The following is a 17,959-nucleotide window of genomic DNA, read 5'->3' as shown; positions in this document are numbered from 1 at the left end:
CACCCTCTCTTTCTCATTCCCCTGCTCCCTGCTTTCCTCTCCCTCTCTTTCTGTCTTAGAAGAGAATGTATACATTTTAGACAAGAGGTACAATTCACAATTGTGATTAATACTGACAATCTATTCGATATTAAAATTTTTGTCAATGTGTGTTTGTGCACTCACATGATAGATCACCAAAATATTCAATTACACACCTGAGAATGGGAATTCAGAAACTTTCCTTTGAGCCCAAAGCCACAGTCATCACATTTGAAATAACACCGTAACAAATGGCAATTTCATTCAACTAAAATTATGCATATAAAAAAGGACAGATTAAAAAGGCCATATGCTTATGAAAATATCAAATTATTTGTACAAACTTTAATTAAGTAAACGATTCCAGTGATCTCTCAAAAAGAATCGATGAAGAGAGTATCAGCCATAAGCCATGACATATGAACAGGAAATAAGCAATGGCTCGGGGCTGTGTCCCTGATCCTTAGGAGACAACTTCATGATTGAATTGACACACTCTCAGTGGTTTAGTCCTATTTTAAAATGTTTAATTCCTTATAGATATAACACAGTTTTTAAAAAACATCTAGATTAAGAGATAAGTCTTCACTATCTAAGTTTTTATGCAAGTGTTTCTTTCCAACTATGGTTCCCTCAAATCCAAGCCTAATCTGAATCCATAAGACATTTATTTGTCCAGGAAAATTGAATGCATTTTACAACTTTTGATAAAACATCAAACTCAAATGTTCCATTTCTATAAAATTATGATAGGTTTTATCTGTTTCAGAAGCTGTTGCTAAGGCAATCATTTCCTGCAGACTTACCCCATAGGAGATACGCAAGGTTTATAAACAGGAAGTTTCAGGCGAGTTCTTTTGAAAAAGTGTTTTCAGGAACCCTGTTTCTGAACATCCATGGTGTCCCAAGTGTGTCTGTCAACCTATCGAGAATGATCTGTGCCTTTTTCTTCCCCATCCACTCCAACCAGGCACTCACATTGTGTTGTAAGCAATTTGAACAATCTCCACTTCTTACCATTTCTTACCTAAAGTAAGTTTCCTGCCTGCCTGAGTCAGGAACTACTCACAATCACACTCCCAGTCCTTCGAACATCCAGAAAATACACAGCCAGATGTCTGTGTATCTGCATTACTCGTAAAGCCTTCTATTACTATAAGATATCATGCTGCAATTTTATGTTTGTTCCTCTGTCTCCAGACAAGCCTGCAAATCTTCACAAAAGGCACCGTGGCTTTCATTTGTGTATTATCTTAGATAGTTTTCGGACATGTATGAGAATATAAAGACTATCATAAACATCTTGGAACAATTACCAGTAGAAATGCCATCACAAATATTACTGAAACCTTCTCTCTCATTTATTCCTCCTCAATCATATTCCCCTAACTCTCCGGGAAAATAATTATCTTGGATTTGGTGTTTATCATTCCCATACATGTGCTTAAATATTTACTGCATAAATATATGTGTTTCTAGATCACATTTTCAACATTTATGTAAATGGTATCACATAGTATATATACTTTCCTGACCCTGACTTTTTTAGTTACATTATTACAATTCATTCATGGCAATCTATCTAGTACTTTGATTCATTTTCATCGCTACATAGCATTATCTTTTAAGAATATTTCACAACATTCATCCTTTTTTATGTTCTTAATTTTTTTTCTACTTCCAATCTGTCACTATGGCAAGCAATACTGCTATAAGCATTATTATACTACACTTTTAGGGCAAAGACCTAAGAGTTACTCTAAACCAGAGCAAACTTTCTCCACAAGGGGTCAATTAGTAAACACTGTAGGCTTTACAGATCGTGTGGTATCACAACCACCCAACTTTGCTACTGTAGTGTGAAAGCCTTCACCGATGATACATAAATGAGTCAGAGTGGCTGTATTCCCATAAAAATAGGTAACTGATAGGATTTGGCCCATGGACCACGGTATGCCCACCACTGCTCTAGAGTAAATCTACAAGTGGGATTACCGGAATGTATTATATGTACATCCTCAACGTAACAAGATATTTTCAAATTGAAATCCTAGAGGTCTATACACATGAACTCTCTTGTTTCTCTACAACTTGATATAAATAGAATATTTCATTTTAGCCATTATGATTAGTGTGAAATGGCTGATACTGCTACCATTTGGATTTCTCTATTGACTAGTGAAATTCAGCACATTTTCATAAATTTATTAAACACTCAACTTTTTTATGAAGAGTCTGTTTATTTCATGTACTCAGTTTCCTTTTAGATTGTCTTTTTCTTATTGAGTTATAGAAATTATTTACATTTTCTACACATAAATATTTTATTAAATATACTACTCAGTAAGAATTATAATAAAGATTATAAAGGTATGCAAATATCATAAATATATCCCTGTACATTTCTTCTAAAGATGTAAAAGTTCAGCTTTTTAACATCTTTAGGTCATGGAATTATTATGTATTCCATGAGATAAAGATTCAATGTTATTTTTTTGTTTGTTTTCAAATGGAAAAACAACTTTCTACTACCATTTATTGACTGATTCATCTTTCTCCACAGATTTGTAATGGCATTTCTCTCATTAATATAGTGTCCATATAGGTATGGACATGTTTCTGAGATTTCTCTTCTTTTCTATTGTTTATCTATCCCTGCATTAATTCCAAAGTCATGATTACTACAGCTATATAATAAGTATAATTAATAGTATTTTCAGGATTATTCAGTCAAAGACAATTTTTAATTCCCATATGACTTTTCTTTTTCTTTATGTAGGAAATACTGTGAAGTGTTTTTGTATTTCCAAGTATGTTGGTTTCCTTAATTATGTTTTTGTCATTGATGTTTAATTTTACTGTGTTTTAATAAGAGACTATGTTCTGAAGATACCATTTCCAATTTATTAAAAACAGCTTTGGAGATAATAGTAATTCAGTCCATTTACATTTAACTTGATCACTAATATATCGGACATATCCCCAGGCTATATTGTTTTTAGCAGTGACAATTAAAATTATGAATATAGAAGGGATCACTTGTATAGATGTCATGATTAACTTATGAAAATAAAGAAGAAAAAACTCTAGAAAATTAAAGAAAATGAACCACTGAAGAACACAAATACACACACACACAGAGTAGCAGGAAAGAAAAATACCAAACTAAGAAAAAAGAAAATTTAAGAAGCATGTAGAAATAAACAGTGTCAAACAGTGCTGAAAGATCTTGAGCTTAGTTTAGAAAAGAGAGTTCAGAGGGCAGAATGCAATGGGTCAAAGAGTGAACAGAAGGTACAAATGGGGAAGTTAAAGTACTCTCCCTACTCCTGAGGTTGTAAATGGCATTAAGGGAAATCAGAGTTTAACCAGTAAAACCTAGAAACTAGTTAATATCATTTAGATATTGCTGTGTAAAAAAACACCTAAAATGAAGTAGCTTTTAACAGCAACCATTTATTATTACCCCAGAAGACTGGGGGTCAGGTGATCTCACCTGGACTCTGTTGACCTTAGCAGTTCTCGCTCGTGCATCTGTGGGTTAACTGACCATTGGCTGGTTTAGGCTGCCATTGTGTAGGACCACTGGGGCAACTCAGCTCTGCTCCATGTGCCTCTTATTCTCCACCAGGGACCACAAGGCTACCCTGGGCTTATCTTTCTCATGACAATGGCAGAAGTACCAAAGAACAAACCCTAGTGGCATTTCAAGTCATCACTTGTATAATGTCTGTTAACGTCCCACTGGCCAAAGCAAGTCACATGGTTGAATTTAGTGACAAGTATTATAGCAAGTCACCCCACTCTCAGTGGAAGGGCATTATATAGTTAAATGGAAAAAGATGTGGATATAAAAAGGGGTAAAGAATGGGGGCCATGACTGCAACCTTTCACACTAGCCCTCGTAAGAGAAAATTAAAGATTTTTGTGAATGAATAAAGAGTTTGAGAACATATGAAACCTTACTTCATCATGTGACTCTAATGAAAGTTACACGGGTCTAATATCAGGGGGACAGGTTGGTTTTAAGTCAGTAAATATAACTGTAATCAACTGTATTGTAGCTAAATGAAGAGAGAGACTGCAAGCACAAACAGGATATTCAGCTTAGAGCACTGGTTTACAAAGTGTGGTATGTACATCCTTTTAGCTGTAAGAAGAAAATATAGAATCTTTATCTTTAAATAGAATTCTCATCTAAATATAAGAAGTGAAGCTTTGTTAATAGATAATATAAAGAATGATATTGGCGGGGCGCCTGGGTGGCTCAGTAGTTAAGCGTCTGCCTTCGGCTCAGGTCATGATCCCGGGGTGCTGGGATCGAGCCCCGCATCGGGCTCCCTGCTCCGCGGGAAGCCTGCTTCTCCCTCTCCCACTCCCCCTGCTTGTGTTCCCTCTCTCGCTGTGTCTCTCTCTGTCAAATAAATAAATAAGATCTTAAAAAAAGAAAAAGAATGATATTGGCTCTCTCACTCTGCCCATAAGTCAATGCTGGTCATATAGGTAAGCCATTCTATGGGAAGAGAAGAAGACACAACAGGAATGGTCAAGTGATGTCTCCTCCATTTGCTCTCAGTGTTTCGTGATTTGGAATCAGGTGAATTTGCAAGTTATAGTATTTAGTTTTGATTAAACTAACTCTAACACAGATAAATGGCTTCAAAAGATCATTGTGAAATGACAGCATGGATTGAAGAAAACACTAATCATTACACAAGCGCAAGTGGACAACAACAGCAAACAAGGAATATCAGTTCTACGCCTAACATGAGGTCTTCATTAGCCACATAAAGAATGGTGAACTAATCAAGTCTAAAAAGAAATCTGCAAAGCAAATTTATAATTATCAATGAGGCTATTTAAAATATGAATTTATAACCACTGTTTCTTAATGATGACATTCATCTTAAGCACATATTGTACCTTGAAATACTGGTTACTGTGGCATAAGGCCATTGCAAATGGCAAGTTGTTTTAAAAACTAAACATTCAGAACGTGAGAAGCATCTAGAATTGGTGGATGAGTTTTTAAAAATTAGCATGATGGTTCAGTAACCAATAGCCAATGATGCATTTTTTAAATTTGAATTTATATCTTTTTCATTTACAAATTATCAAAATGAGTATTAAAATATAAATTTAGAATCAGATCTTTGTTATTATTTTAAAGTACTTAAGAAAGATATTTAAAAATAATAAAGTACATTTAAATAGATTAATTGCTAAAATATGAATAGCAATCTTAAGTGAGAGCAAAAATAAATCTACTTAATAAATAAATGTAATTATGACGGGCGCCTGGATGGCTCAGTTGGTTGGGCGACTGCCTTCAGCTCAGGTCATGATCCTGGAGTCCCGGGATCGAGTCCCGCATCGGGCTCCCTGCTCGGCGGGGAGTCTGCTTCTCCCTCTGACCCTCCCCCCTCTCATGCTCTCTCTATCTCATTCTCTCTCTCAAATAAATAAATAAAATCTTTAAAAAAATAAATAAATAAATAAATAAATATAATTATGAAATAATATGCGTTTTACCTTTTATTTTTCCAATTTCTGCATTAGTGCTTATATTTTAATATATTAATAAAAAGTGTACAGATATATAAATATATAAATAAATACAGTTGATTCACTAGTTTTTGCGGTTTTGTTTTCTAGATTAAAAAGGCAGGGTAAGGAGTATTTCAATCAAATAATATTTATTGCATATCCATTATTGCATAAGAATAACAGGATTTCCAAATTACTTGCACTTGATCACCTTTAAATACATATAAAATGCATATTCTCAGCATTTGAAAAGAATTTTCTTGAAAGATTCCTTAAAATAAACCTCAGGTTTGCCATGATTTGTACTAATAGAGTAAGTCATTGCTTGATTCGTGCGTTACAAGAAAATTGCCAGAAATCAAAAATAATGCAATTTCTTCATATAAACTTAAGACTTAGACCCATGAATTGAGATTCTAAAAGGAATAAATAACTACAAGATCAACTACAAAATCCCTCAGGGAATATACAAACAACTAAGAAGCAAAATTAGAAAGAAACCAAAAAAATTCACAAAGACAGATCAGCATGCAGCTATTCCACGGTCTATGCTCAGGAGACGTGACTGACTGTTGGATGAGACTGAAGAGTTGAAGAATCCACACACCTCAAGATTTGAAAAATTCTTTAAAGGAAACTTCATCCAAATTCTCCTTTTTATAGATGGGGTTATAGATAAATTGCATCAGTTTCCTGTTTCCAAACTTGGTATGGGCAGAACCCATACAAGGATACAATTTCCAGTCCAATGTTTTAACTACCAGTAAGTATCATTTCCATAATTGGTATTGCAAACAAGGAAATCACTCTTTATTGCACAGTTCATTGTATAAACATGATTTCAAGAACATGTTAACTTAGTGAAGGCAGAGTATTTTTTAGTGCCTGTCTACATTAATTATACGTCAATGCATGTAGCCAATTTCTGAAGAATTCGATCTACTCACTGAAACATAACCAAATTGCAGGACTGCTCTTGGGGTGATTTCTCATTTACTTTGATTTACTGAGCATATTTTAAAGTACCAAAATTTATTTCATTTTACCTTTTTTGCTAATAAATGTTAGTCTCCTTTGAGTAAATTCCAACCAGTGTATTTCTTCTATAACAAAGAAAAATGTGGTTCATGAAGCAGGTATGTAGCTATTAAAGAAAAAACACCCTTGGAATATACAAGAATGGTTAAGCTCAAACACTTCCAGCTGGTACTCAAAAGGGGTATGAACAGTACATGTAGCCCAGTATTAGCATTGCAAAAATTGCAAAAAAAAAAAAAAGGAGAAGCTTTAGAACAGAGCAGCAGAGTGCCAATCAATTAATACAAGATCATAAAACCCTATTATGCAAAGAAACTCACACAAACAGAGACTCAGAATACCACAGCTACTGCACGCTCTAACCATTGTGCAAGTAAGGCGTCTAGACTTTCTCTTTGGAACTAGGGGCTAGGCAAGTTTCACGAACAAATTAAAAACTGGTACTACAGATTCAGAATCTGATAGTAGATTATTAAAATATATCTAAATAAAATATTCAAAATGATGAACAGTTATTAGTTAATTGCAATTCACTTTAATATAATTTTTAAACTTCACAATAACCATATTAAAATATGCAAAATGTCCTAATTTCACAGGTGGAAAATACCTCAGAAACCATAACCATTTAAAAAGAGAGAGAGAATGCCAGACTTTGAATTCAATTGTGATTCCTAACACCATGCCCTTTTTGTTACATCATACGTAAAAATAATCCTTGAAGGCAGGACGTCAGAGTGAGATTTCCATCTTTTATAGACCAATAAATAGATGTTAGTCATGGACGATGGAAGGTTACAGAGAGAATTTAAGTGCAGAGCTGAGAATGGAGTTTTAGAATCTCTGTCAAAGTCTTCTTTCCACATTGAAAACTGACTTAAACATTAGATCAAAAGATAACAAAAATAATAAATTAAGTAATATAAAAGAGATGTTAAGAGCTTGGGCCCTGAGGTTGGGTTGATTAGAGTACTTGACTTGAGCAGGTTTTTTAATCTCACTATTGCAGTTGACTTATCTATAAAATGGTGGTAATAATAAAACCTACTTCTTCTTATAAGGACAAAGTGGATAATATGTGTAAAGTTCTTAGAAACAGTTTAGACATTAAGGAAGGTAGCTTGATATAAATCACCTTCAAAATATATTTCTCTCCCCATTCCCCATACTCAACCACAGGACAGTCTTACAAGTGAGGGACACCCAGCAGCAAAAAGTCACAAAGTAAAGTGCCAAGAGCGTGGGCTGAGCCACAGAAAGTCCATTAAAGAATAAGCCACCTGTGTGGTGGTGTTTTGGGCACTAAAGAGGTCGCTGAGAAGAAGTCACAAATGTGCTCCATGAGAGGGCCTGCATTTGCCAGCTAGACAAATGGAACGAATTGCCAAGAGAGAACCACCAACAGGACAAGCTAAGTAAAAACATATTTTCCTCCATTTTAATAATCTCTCTTTCCCTTGCCTCAACTCTGGCAGACCCAGAAAGAGGAGAGGAAGAGCAGATCATAGCCTTTTCCCCACTGCACATCCCTTAGCTGTGAACATGGCTGCAAAAAGGAAAGAAGATCTAACTAGCATAAAAGACTGATGTTTGAATTGGCCTGCACCGGACTCTTTGATATTTGAAAGTGAACAGAAAGCTGCAGGGTACACTCAAGATATTGTCACAATGTTGCAGGGGGAAGGAGATCCAAAACTGAAGTGTTGTTGAATTTGGTCAGTTGAATTTCTAAAGCCCTTGGGGTGAAGTCCAGACACTTGCTTACAGCATCCAAGTCCCAGCATGATCTCTCCCTCCCTTTCCTCTCTAGCCTGGTGTTTGGCAATCCCCACCCTCCCACTCCACTCTGCCTGGAGCAATACTGATACTGAGGGGCCTCTGATGTGTGATGTTCCAACTAACTCCCCAAACTGACTGATCTCTGCTGCAGAGGCTCTTCCCTGCCAGTCCCTACATTTGGCCAACTTTTATTTCACGCTAACAAGGACTGTGATCACCTTCTTCAACGCTCTAACACCAGCATCTAACAAACTGCCCGGAACATAGGAAATAATAATTAGTCAATGAATGAATGAAAGAGAGGCATCATTAGAAATTAAATGTAGTAACAAGGATTCTGGGCAAGAAGAGCTCTAATTCCATAAGGAGAAAGGCATCAGCAGAAGGCATATGGTAGGTAAGCTCCCAGATATCTTATGGCAAACAGTCACCTGCACACAATACCCCAATCCTTAAATTTAACAAGTGTGAAGTGTGTAATGTTTGCATGTGTGTGCTTGTGTAACTATATTAAAGTAACCACAGTAGTCTTTTATTCTTTACAGTAGTTACATTTTAAAGAATGTTGACACATATCAAAAAAGCTATGCCATAACCAATCATCTGGTAAAAGAGATCTACTGTGTTTTAAAGTTTCATTTGGGGATGGTTTTGCAGCTCTCTTTTTTTGGGCAATTGGCCATAAGGCCTTCGTGATCTGGCTCTGTGTTCTTTTCTAGCCTCATCTCCCTCCCCTCCGCCAGATCCCTTAAAGCGTTGTAGGCTCGAGTCACACTGAATTTTTGCATTTTACTAAATTCAACCAGCCCTTCCAGTTTGTGCTAAAACACTCCCCTCATTTGTCCTCTTCAGTTATCTTTTCCTAGAAGCCTTCTCAGATATAGATATCCTATACCCACATACCCTCTACTACACTGTCATCTATAAATACTTCAATAAAAGCATGATCCCGCTGTTTCAAAGTTGATAACTTTTCTTAGCTGTTTCCCCACATCACTGTGAACAACTTGAGGGCAAGCACTGGTTACACTTAGGCATTTCAGCTCCCACACGGTGACAGACACAGAGCGCGTACTTAGTAAGTCTTGTTGAAATGAACAAACACAACTCACGCCTTAGAGTAGCTCAGACGGCAGTAAAGAAGAAAGACACATAAAAGATTTTTATCATCCAGTATGTAAGGCATAAAAACGTGAGTACACCACGTGGTGGAACACAAAGACAAGAAAGACTGACCCTACGTGGAGTAGCTGACAAAGACATGGGAGAAGATGAAATTTGAGCTTGGCCTTGAATAAATGAAAGATCTCTGGTTGGCAAAGGAGGAGGGAAGCATCACAAGAAAAGTGAAAAGCATCTCCACAGAGTTGTTAAAGATAATGGCATGTTCAGAAAGCAGTGAGAAGTTCAATGCAATCTTTAAAAAGAAAAACCCCACTGATAGTTATAATGCCTTACGGCTACTGCCCTCTGTCTCGCCTCCTCTCCTCAACCATGTTGCTTAAAAATGGTGCCTCCACGATTTCTCCATTTCCTCACCTCCCACATGCTCAACCCACTGCCATCTGGTTGCTTTTACCACGATCAGCAAATACCTCCGTGTTCTTCATCTAATGACACATCTGAATCCTTTTCTTGGCTTTTCCATAACATATGACACCCTTGTTCTCTCCCTATTTTTGTAGCACTCTCTTGCATTGGTATTCAACTATATTCTCCTGGTGTTGTAGGAAACCACTGGAAAATCCTTGCCATGGGATCTGAGACCTTTTGTGTCTGCCAACAATCTACACGTAACAGTAAATATATGGGAGTAGCACCAATAGACAATATTTATTATTCTTGACTAGGGCAAACAAATTCTATGTGGCTCCCCCCAGAAGACAGATTCTACCCTTGAAACCTGGGGGAAAAACACACAACCTCTGCAATTTTAATTTTTAAAAAATCACTTCATGTTCAGAAATTATAGCTGTTTATTATTTGGTTTACAACAAGGAATGGGGGAATGTCAAGCAATGCCCCTCTCCATAGGAAGTCAAGAGAACCATCACCTGAACCCTCCCTCTTGCAGGAAGGTAGGATGGAGTCAAGCTCGTCCAACTGCCTTTATTTGCCCTCTTTTCTGAAACTGTTAACCCCCTCCCTAGGGTAGATTACCAAATGAACAATATCACCATCAGTGTACAGAATCCTACCTTGACAGAGAGCTGTGATACAAATATCTGACTATTGTGCATCATTGCATCTGATAAGGAAGAAAAGGCAGTGGTTTCTAACCTTTGTTGTTAAGGATCAAAACATAGTCTGTTTCAGAGAAGGAAATCCCCTTTCATGTTGACAGACACCCATAGCTGCTTCTCAGTCTCCTCTAAAATCTGTTTTATTCTCTTGTATTCTAGAGTTTCTGTGAAAGTACAATGACCATTTCACTGGAAATCTCTTTCTTGCACAAGCTATACATGCCCATGGTTTCAACTACCATCAGATGGCTCCCCAAACCCTCTGCACTCCAGCCTTTCTCCCAAGCTCTGGATATATGTCTGCACCTAGACATCTCCAATTAAATCTCTCACAGAGACCCAAACTCAGTGTATCCAAAACATAAGTACTCATAGTCAAAACACCAAAACAACAGCAAAGTAAAGTTTTCCTCCTGTGTATCATATCCCAGTGAATGGTACCACCCACCCAATCTCCCAAGACTTCATCCTGTGCTTCCTTCAACCCCTACATCCAACAGATCACCAAGTCTGACTAATTCTACCATGTGGAGATCTTCTAAATCTTTTCAGTTTTTCCATCTTTGGTACCACTACTCTGGCCCAGTCCACAGTCATTCTTGTGTGTAATAAAACAGCTTTCAAACTATTTTTTCCTTTCCCTATCCTCTAATACAAATTATTGGATTGCAGAAAATCTGACTCCATCACATGCTCTCTATATTACCCCAACCCCCCTACCCTAAAATGGCTTTTTGCTGTCTTCAGCATAAAGTCAAATACCTTAACCTGTTAAAACATAGACTGGCATACCCCACAACTAGCAATTATGATTCCACAGATTGTAGAAGGAACCCAGGAAAAAATCCAATCCAAGTGTCTATGAATCACAATTTAAGGGACATTATTAAAAACTCTAAGAGGATACTGGAAAATACTGATTGAATGAATGAATGCTCTCAAAGTCTAATTTCTATCCTTCCAAAATATCAATAACTTTCCAGTAATCAACTTCTACATGCCAACTTTGAAGTAAAATGACTACAATACTTGTGGTAAATAGTATTTGCCATGTTTATAACAGGTTTCCTTATCTAGCTACACTTACAAATGACAACTTCTGATAAGGGTTAATACCTAAATCCAGTGTCAATTTTTGACCAAGTGTCGAGATCTAATAACTCTCTAAACCTCCTTAAGACGTTAACCACCAAAATACATAATATCTCCACAGCTTCTGGCAAGTCTAAGAGATAATGCACTCTGTTTTCAAAGGGACAGAAAAGTATTAACCAAGGGGATTTAAATGATCAATACACCGAAGTCATAACTTACCTGACTGCTTGCTTCTTAATAGCCTAATGGGAAACTCAGGTTCAGAAATCCTGAGGTGATTTCAAAGTTTGCACTGATCCATTTCTAACCCTAACACTGCAAGAGATTACCATTTGGGCTGAGGTTCTTAGTTTAGGTTTTAGTGCAGTTATTGGTAGCCATACCACTTATGACTGAAGAATATGCACACACAGTGAAAATGTTTACTAATATGGGAAAAGACCTATATAGAAACTAAGGATCAAAGAAAAAGCAAAATAACAGAGGAATGAGTTATAAATTGCTAAAATGCACATGCCCACTACAAACTTTGTCAACTGTCTGCTACTAGTACATTCCCCGCTTTAATTACCTTCTTACTCATGAATTTTTTATTTTTTTTATTTTTTTTTTTAAAGATTTTATTTATTTATTTGAGAGAGAGAGAATGGGAGACAGAGAGCACGAGAGGGAAGAGGGCAGAGGGAGAAGCAGACTCCCTGCTGAGCAGGGAGCCTGATGCGGGGCTCGATCCCGGGACTCCAGGATCACGACCTGAGCCGAAAGCAGTCGCTTAACCAACTGAGCCACCCAGGCGCCCCTCATGAATTTTTTAAATGTTGAAATAAAAGATTTTTAAACTTAATCGCAGACACTGTAATTAGAATCTTTAATTATAATTTAGATCTGCAACTTTCTTTGGACAATTACACTAGTTAATGATTCTGAGATAGCAGAGTGTACGTGTGTGCGTGTGTTCTTTTGGTTCTTAATTCTTTTTGCTATGCCGCTGTTTCCTCTCAGGCTAATGTCACAACAAATCTACATCACTGACCTGAAGAGGATGTAGGGGTTTGGGTCTATGCACACTGCAGAGAAATGAGTGTATCAGCTAAGCTATTAAAAGTGAAATTAAATTTATTCTTTACTTTTTTCTCATTACCAAACTGCTTCTGTAAGACATGAGTTAGATATCTTCATGTCCACTTGCACATATGGTTAATAATAATGTGTCTTCCTTCCACATATAATAAATTTCTTCCTCTTTAGAGTGTCACATATAAGTTTCATTTCTTGGCTATCTATACTGACATAAATTCAAATTTTTCCTCATTATTTATCTTGCTTTCCAGCAAAAGTAATATCAAGATTGAAAATCACTCCATTTGGTGATGATGAAGACCAAATCATTTCTCTTTATAAAATGTATATATTTTTAAGTTGAGTTCTGTTTTCCCTAATAGGTTTACAATATGTGTGTGTGTGTGTACATGCATGTGTGTGTTACATGTGTATAGAGGTTACTCAATTTTAATTTTCCCCAGCTTCCTCTTTCTTCTTAGATTTGGACAAATAAAAAACAATACCTTATGAGTGATGAAACGATCTCTTGTCTCTCACTCAAAATCCTTCCCATATCACAATTATGCATACCAATTATTAGTGTATTGTCTCTCAGCTCCATATGCAGGCTCATTTCCCCTTTTTTGTAAGATACCAGTGTGTGTGTGTCTGTGTGTTCCTTGTTTCTGATGCTTCACCCCTAAAGGTAGATGCTGCTTTCTGCATTTACTAGTTCTGAATTACTTAAAGCCTTCTTTTACCCTGTTTCATTATTAAAGCACCTTGTTCTAATTAATAATTCATTTTATTAGATTTTCCCTGTTCATACTACTGTTATAGATCCTTTCCTCTGACTGGACTCTGATGACAAAGTATGTGCCCCCTTGTTGGTCTTGCAATTCACCAGACTTCCTCCAAGCCAACTACTGGTAAGACTGAGTAAACAGGGTAAAAAAAGATGGAAATAATGTAGAAAATCTGACATGACCAAAAGAATTCTATAGCACCATGTTAGGCTAGGTAATTCAAGGAAAATGAATCATTAGGAAAAAGGCCTAGGGCCTTCAAATGTCTCAAGAGCCTATCAAGATGTTAAATATGTACTTCATTTTAGGGAATATCTCTACATACAAGTGCACATGCACATTACACACACACACACACACACACACACCACAAAATAGAAAAGGAAAAGTAAAAAAATCAAAGTAATTTTTTATTTAAATGTTTCCAACTACAACTCTACTTTAGCTCAATTTAACCTATATCATTTGGATTGTGAGTGCATTTTAATGTTCAATATAATGTGTAGTAGGGTCCTCCCAAATATGAAGCAGATCTGGAGCCTGCTGAAATGTTTTAAAGTTCTTGAGCTAGAGTCACTGAAGAGGGCAAAATTTTTAATTCAATTCAGTTGAAAGAGTTTAAATTTGTTCTGTTGCTGATGACCGCATACCTAACAACAGCTACCAGCTTTTTACTTTTATTTTTTTTGCATCAGCTTGTTAAAATGTACCCTATTTTTAAGAATGACAGCAGCAAACAGAACCACAGACCCATAACCGCTGGGAGCATGATTGCCTGATAATGACTGCTTCACCCGCACGTGGTCCTGTCCCAGTTCTGGGGCAGGCTGTCCTTAACCTTTGAGTCTTCAACTTCACATGTCAGCATTCCCTGAGCTGCATTTCACCTTGACATCAGTGGATTCCTATGTTGACTGTTAAGCTTTCATTCTTGCTGGAGAATTATAATGCTTTTCCCATTTTCTCCTTACTTGATTTTTTCCCAGAATTTAGGATTTGTAAAAACATATAAATTTCCCAACAAATGCCTGCAAGGAATTTCTACATGGAAACACTTACTAAATGATCCTAAATGATCACAGTTTCTTTTCCTTTTTTCTAACAGCTTTACTAAGATATAATTGACAAATAAAATTATAAGCTATTTAAAGTGTACACAGTAGTGATTGATATACATATACATTGTGAAAGCATTCCCCCATCTAGTTAATTAACACATCCATCAACTTATATTTATCTTTTTGTGTGTGTGAAAACATTTAAGCTCTACTCTCTTAGCAAATTTCAATTATACAATAATGTTATTAACTATAGTCACCATGTTTTACATTAGATCTTCAGACCTTATTCATCTTGTAGCTGAAAATTTATACTCTTTTACCAGCCTCTCCCTATTACCCCACCCCCAACCCCTGGCAACTACTTATCTACTCTGTTTCTGAGTTTGAATTTAAAAAAATTTATTCCATGTGTAAGTGATATCATACAGTTTTTGTCTTTCTCTGTTTGGCTTATTTCACTTAATACCCTCAAGGTCCACCCATGTTGCCACAAATCCAGATTTTGGCTTTTTTCCCATGGCCAAAAAATATTCACATATATATAACATATGAATTATATATGAACTATATACATGTATAATATATATAATGTTTTCATTTCTTGGCTCTTATGAATAATGCTGCAATGAACATGGGAGTGCAGAAATCTCTTTGAAATCCTGTTTTCATTTCCTTTGAATATATACCCAGAAATGGAATTAATGAATCATATAATAGTTCCGTTTTGGGGGCACCTAGGTGGCTCAGTCGGTTAAGCATCTGCCTTCGGCTCAGGTCATGATCCCAGGGTCCTGGGATCCAGCCCAGCATCTGGCTTCCTGCTCCGCGGGAAGCCTGCTTCTCCCTCTGTCTGCCAGCGGCTCCCCCTGCTTGTGCGCTTTCTCACCCTCTCTCTCAAATAAATAAAATCTTAAAAAATGGGTTCCCTTTTTAAATTTTGAGAAACAGTCTCCTTACAGTTTTCCATAGTGGCTGCACCAACTAATATTTTCACCAACAGTGCACAAGTGTTCCTTTTTCTCCACATCATAAACAACACTTAATCTCGTCTTTTTAATGACAACCATACTAACAGGTGTGAGGTGATAACTCATGGTGGTAAAGATTTGCATTTTCCTGATGATTAGTAATGCTGGGTACTTGTCATGTATCTGTTGGCCATCTGTATATCTTCTTTGTAAAAATGTCTGTTCAGTTTGTCTTCCTTTTTTAAATAGGATTGTTTGGGGGATTTTTTTCGCTATTGAGTTATATCAGTTCTTTATTTATTTTGGTTATTAACACCTTATCCGGTATATGATTTGCAAATATTTTCCCAAATTGTGTAGGTTGCCTTTCCATTTTGTTGATGGTTTCTTTTGCTGTGAAAAAGCTTTTCAGTTTGATGTAGCCCCACTTTTTTATTTTTGCCTTTGATCTCAGATCCAAAAAACCATTACTAAGACTGATGTCAAGTGGCTTCTCTCCCATGTTTTCTTCTAGTGGTCTTATGGTTTCAGTTGTTCTGTTCAAGATTTTAATCCATTTTGAGTTGAAGCTACCTGCTTTCTAAATGTGTGTTAGTAATCCGACCGTATGGTGAGAACAAAGAGGAGGAGGATTAGTCTAACCCATTGTCACCACTGGAAAAAAGTCACCTTACACATTTTGCCAAAAATATATGAGTGAGCTTGTCCAAAACCTCCAGAAAACAAATATTTCATATGTATAAAAGAAGTATATATTTTTCTATTATTGATTTTTTAGGTAGAATAATTTCTTTTGCAAAAAAAATTAAAAATAAAAACCCAGAACATTAAAAGTAACTGTGAGCACTAATATTAACAACACAAGATACACAACATTGAAAACCATGATATTTGGTGTCCTATATTATTTGCCTTTCTGTTTTGACTGGTAATGAGGCACCAAATATAACCATAAAAGAACTACGAATACACTATTTTGCTAGTTTTTCAGTGTCAGATGAAATTCTAACTCTCCTCAATTCCATATAGAGGTTAGGTGCTCATTCTCACTGTGTCTCTCTAATATTTGGGAGCATCTACTGAGACAAAGTGCACAGATACATTGTCTTTATAGCCAACCAATAATGTTTGGAATGCATATTCTTGCTAGATATGTCTCCGTCACCTTTCAAGTTCCTGTACATTTAAAACTGACCTATGGTAAGAGGCAGATTAATATTTCAGGTCACAACAGAAGACTGCAAGGGAGGAGGGAGGATTATGTTGAAAGCAGGATTTTTTTCTGTTGCTGTGGAATTGTGGCTAAAGCCTAGAGTTAAGAGGGGGACATAAAACACTTAAGTCTTCATATTAGAATTTGAAAGAACTTCAAAGACCTGCCAGCGTTTGGTATCAACCATGTCCCCAAAGTTGGGGGTCATTACCCTTGTGTCACCTTAGAGTTTCAGCCATCCAAGTCAATTTAAGAAAAGGACCATGAAGTCAGCGAAGAGACTCTGGTGGAAGACAAAACAGGAGGTTTGAAGAAGAGGTAGAGAGGTAGAGAGGTAGAGAGGTCCCAATGAACTGGCTAATGTTTATTGATGTCTGCATTAAAGGAAAACTTAGTTTTTGTGTATTAATCCCAGTGAAAAGCCACCAAACTTGGTGTCCTTCCCCTTGGGTTGTCAGAGAAAGGGAAGAAGTTGGGGAAAAGTGACATGATGGAGGATGACCAAGCAAAGAAAGGATAAGGGCAGTTCTCTAATTCTCACTTCCTGGGCCATAAGGAAGGTGGATGAAAAGTACTTCAACAAAAATTTCTATTACTGAGCACTACAGTTTGCAGAAGAAATGGAAGACTGAATACTAAAACTTTGATGCTTAATCACTAATTATCTATGATGTTTCTAGCCTGCCAGTTTCTAACCCAACAGACCAATTTCCCTCTTTTTACCCATCTCATTTTAGAGAAAAATAAATACCAATTCCATTGAATCCAAGAATGTCAAGATTCTAGTTTTCTTTAGATTGATTTATATATGCCTACTATGTATGTAGCTTGTAGGTATTGTATGTGTTTAGATAATTTGAGAAGGAACCCACCTCACTTACTGCCAATGGAAGGTTTGCATTTATAACACTGACCATGAGCACATTCTGTAAGAAGTGGCTGTCTCCAAACCATACAGATTTTACTTATCAAAGGCCAACCAGGTGCTTGAATCCTAGAAACTGGTTCTCAGTAACATGATTATTTGTATTTAACTAATTGTTTACCACACTGTAGCTAGGTAGGCAAGCTCTGAAAAGAATATAAAATGTAAAGGGTTATATAAACACTCAAGGAGGAATAGCATACCATTGATACAAACAAGTAT

The 17,959-nt window shown here is 36.5% G+C and overlaps 1 protein-coding gene across 3 annotated transcripts in view; it reads right to left on the bottom strand.

Moving 5' to 3' along the window:
• Positions 1 to 17,959, bottom strand: part of GABRA2 (gamma-aminobutyric acid type A receptor subunit alpha2) — a 118,099-nt gene that overhangs the window by 51,468 nt on the left and 48,672 nt on the right. The gene's annotated exons all lie outside the window — the stretch shown is intronic.

Source organism: Neomonachus schauinslandi, chromosome 2 (assembly GCF_002201575.2).
Source record: "Neomonachus schauinslandi chromosome 2, ASM220157v2, whole genome shotgun sequence".
Taxonomy (NCBI): domain Eukaryota; kingdom Metazoa; phylum Chordata; class Mammalia; order Carnivora; family Phocidae; genus Neomonachus; species Neomonachus schauinslandi.
The sequence above is the reverse complement of the archived record's forward strand: the minus strand, read 5'-3'. Positions and strand labels throughout refer to the sequence as shown.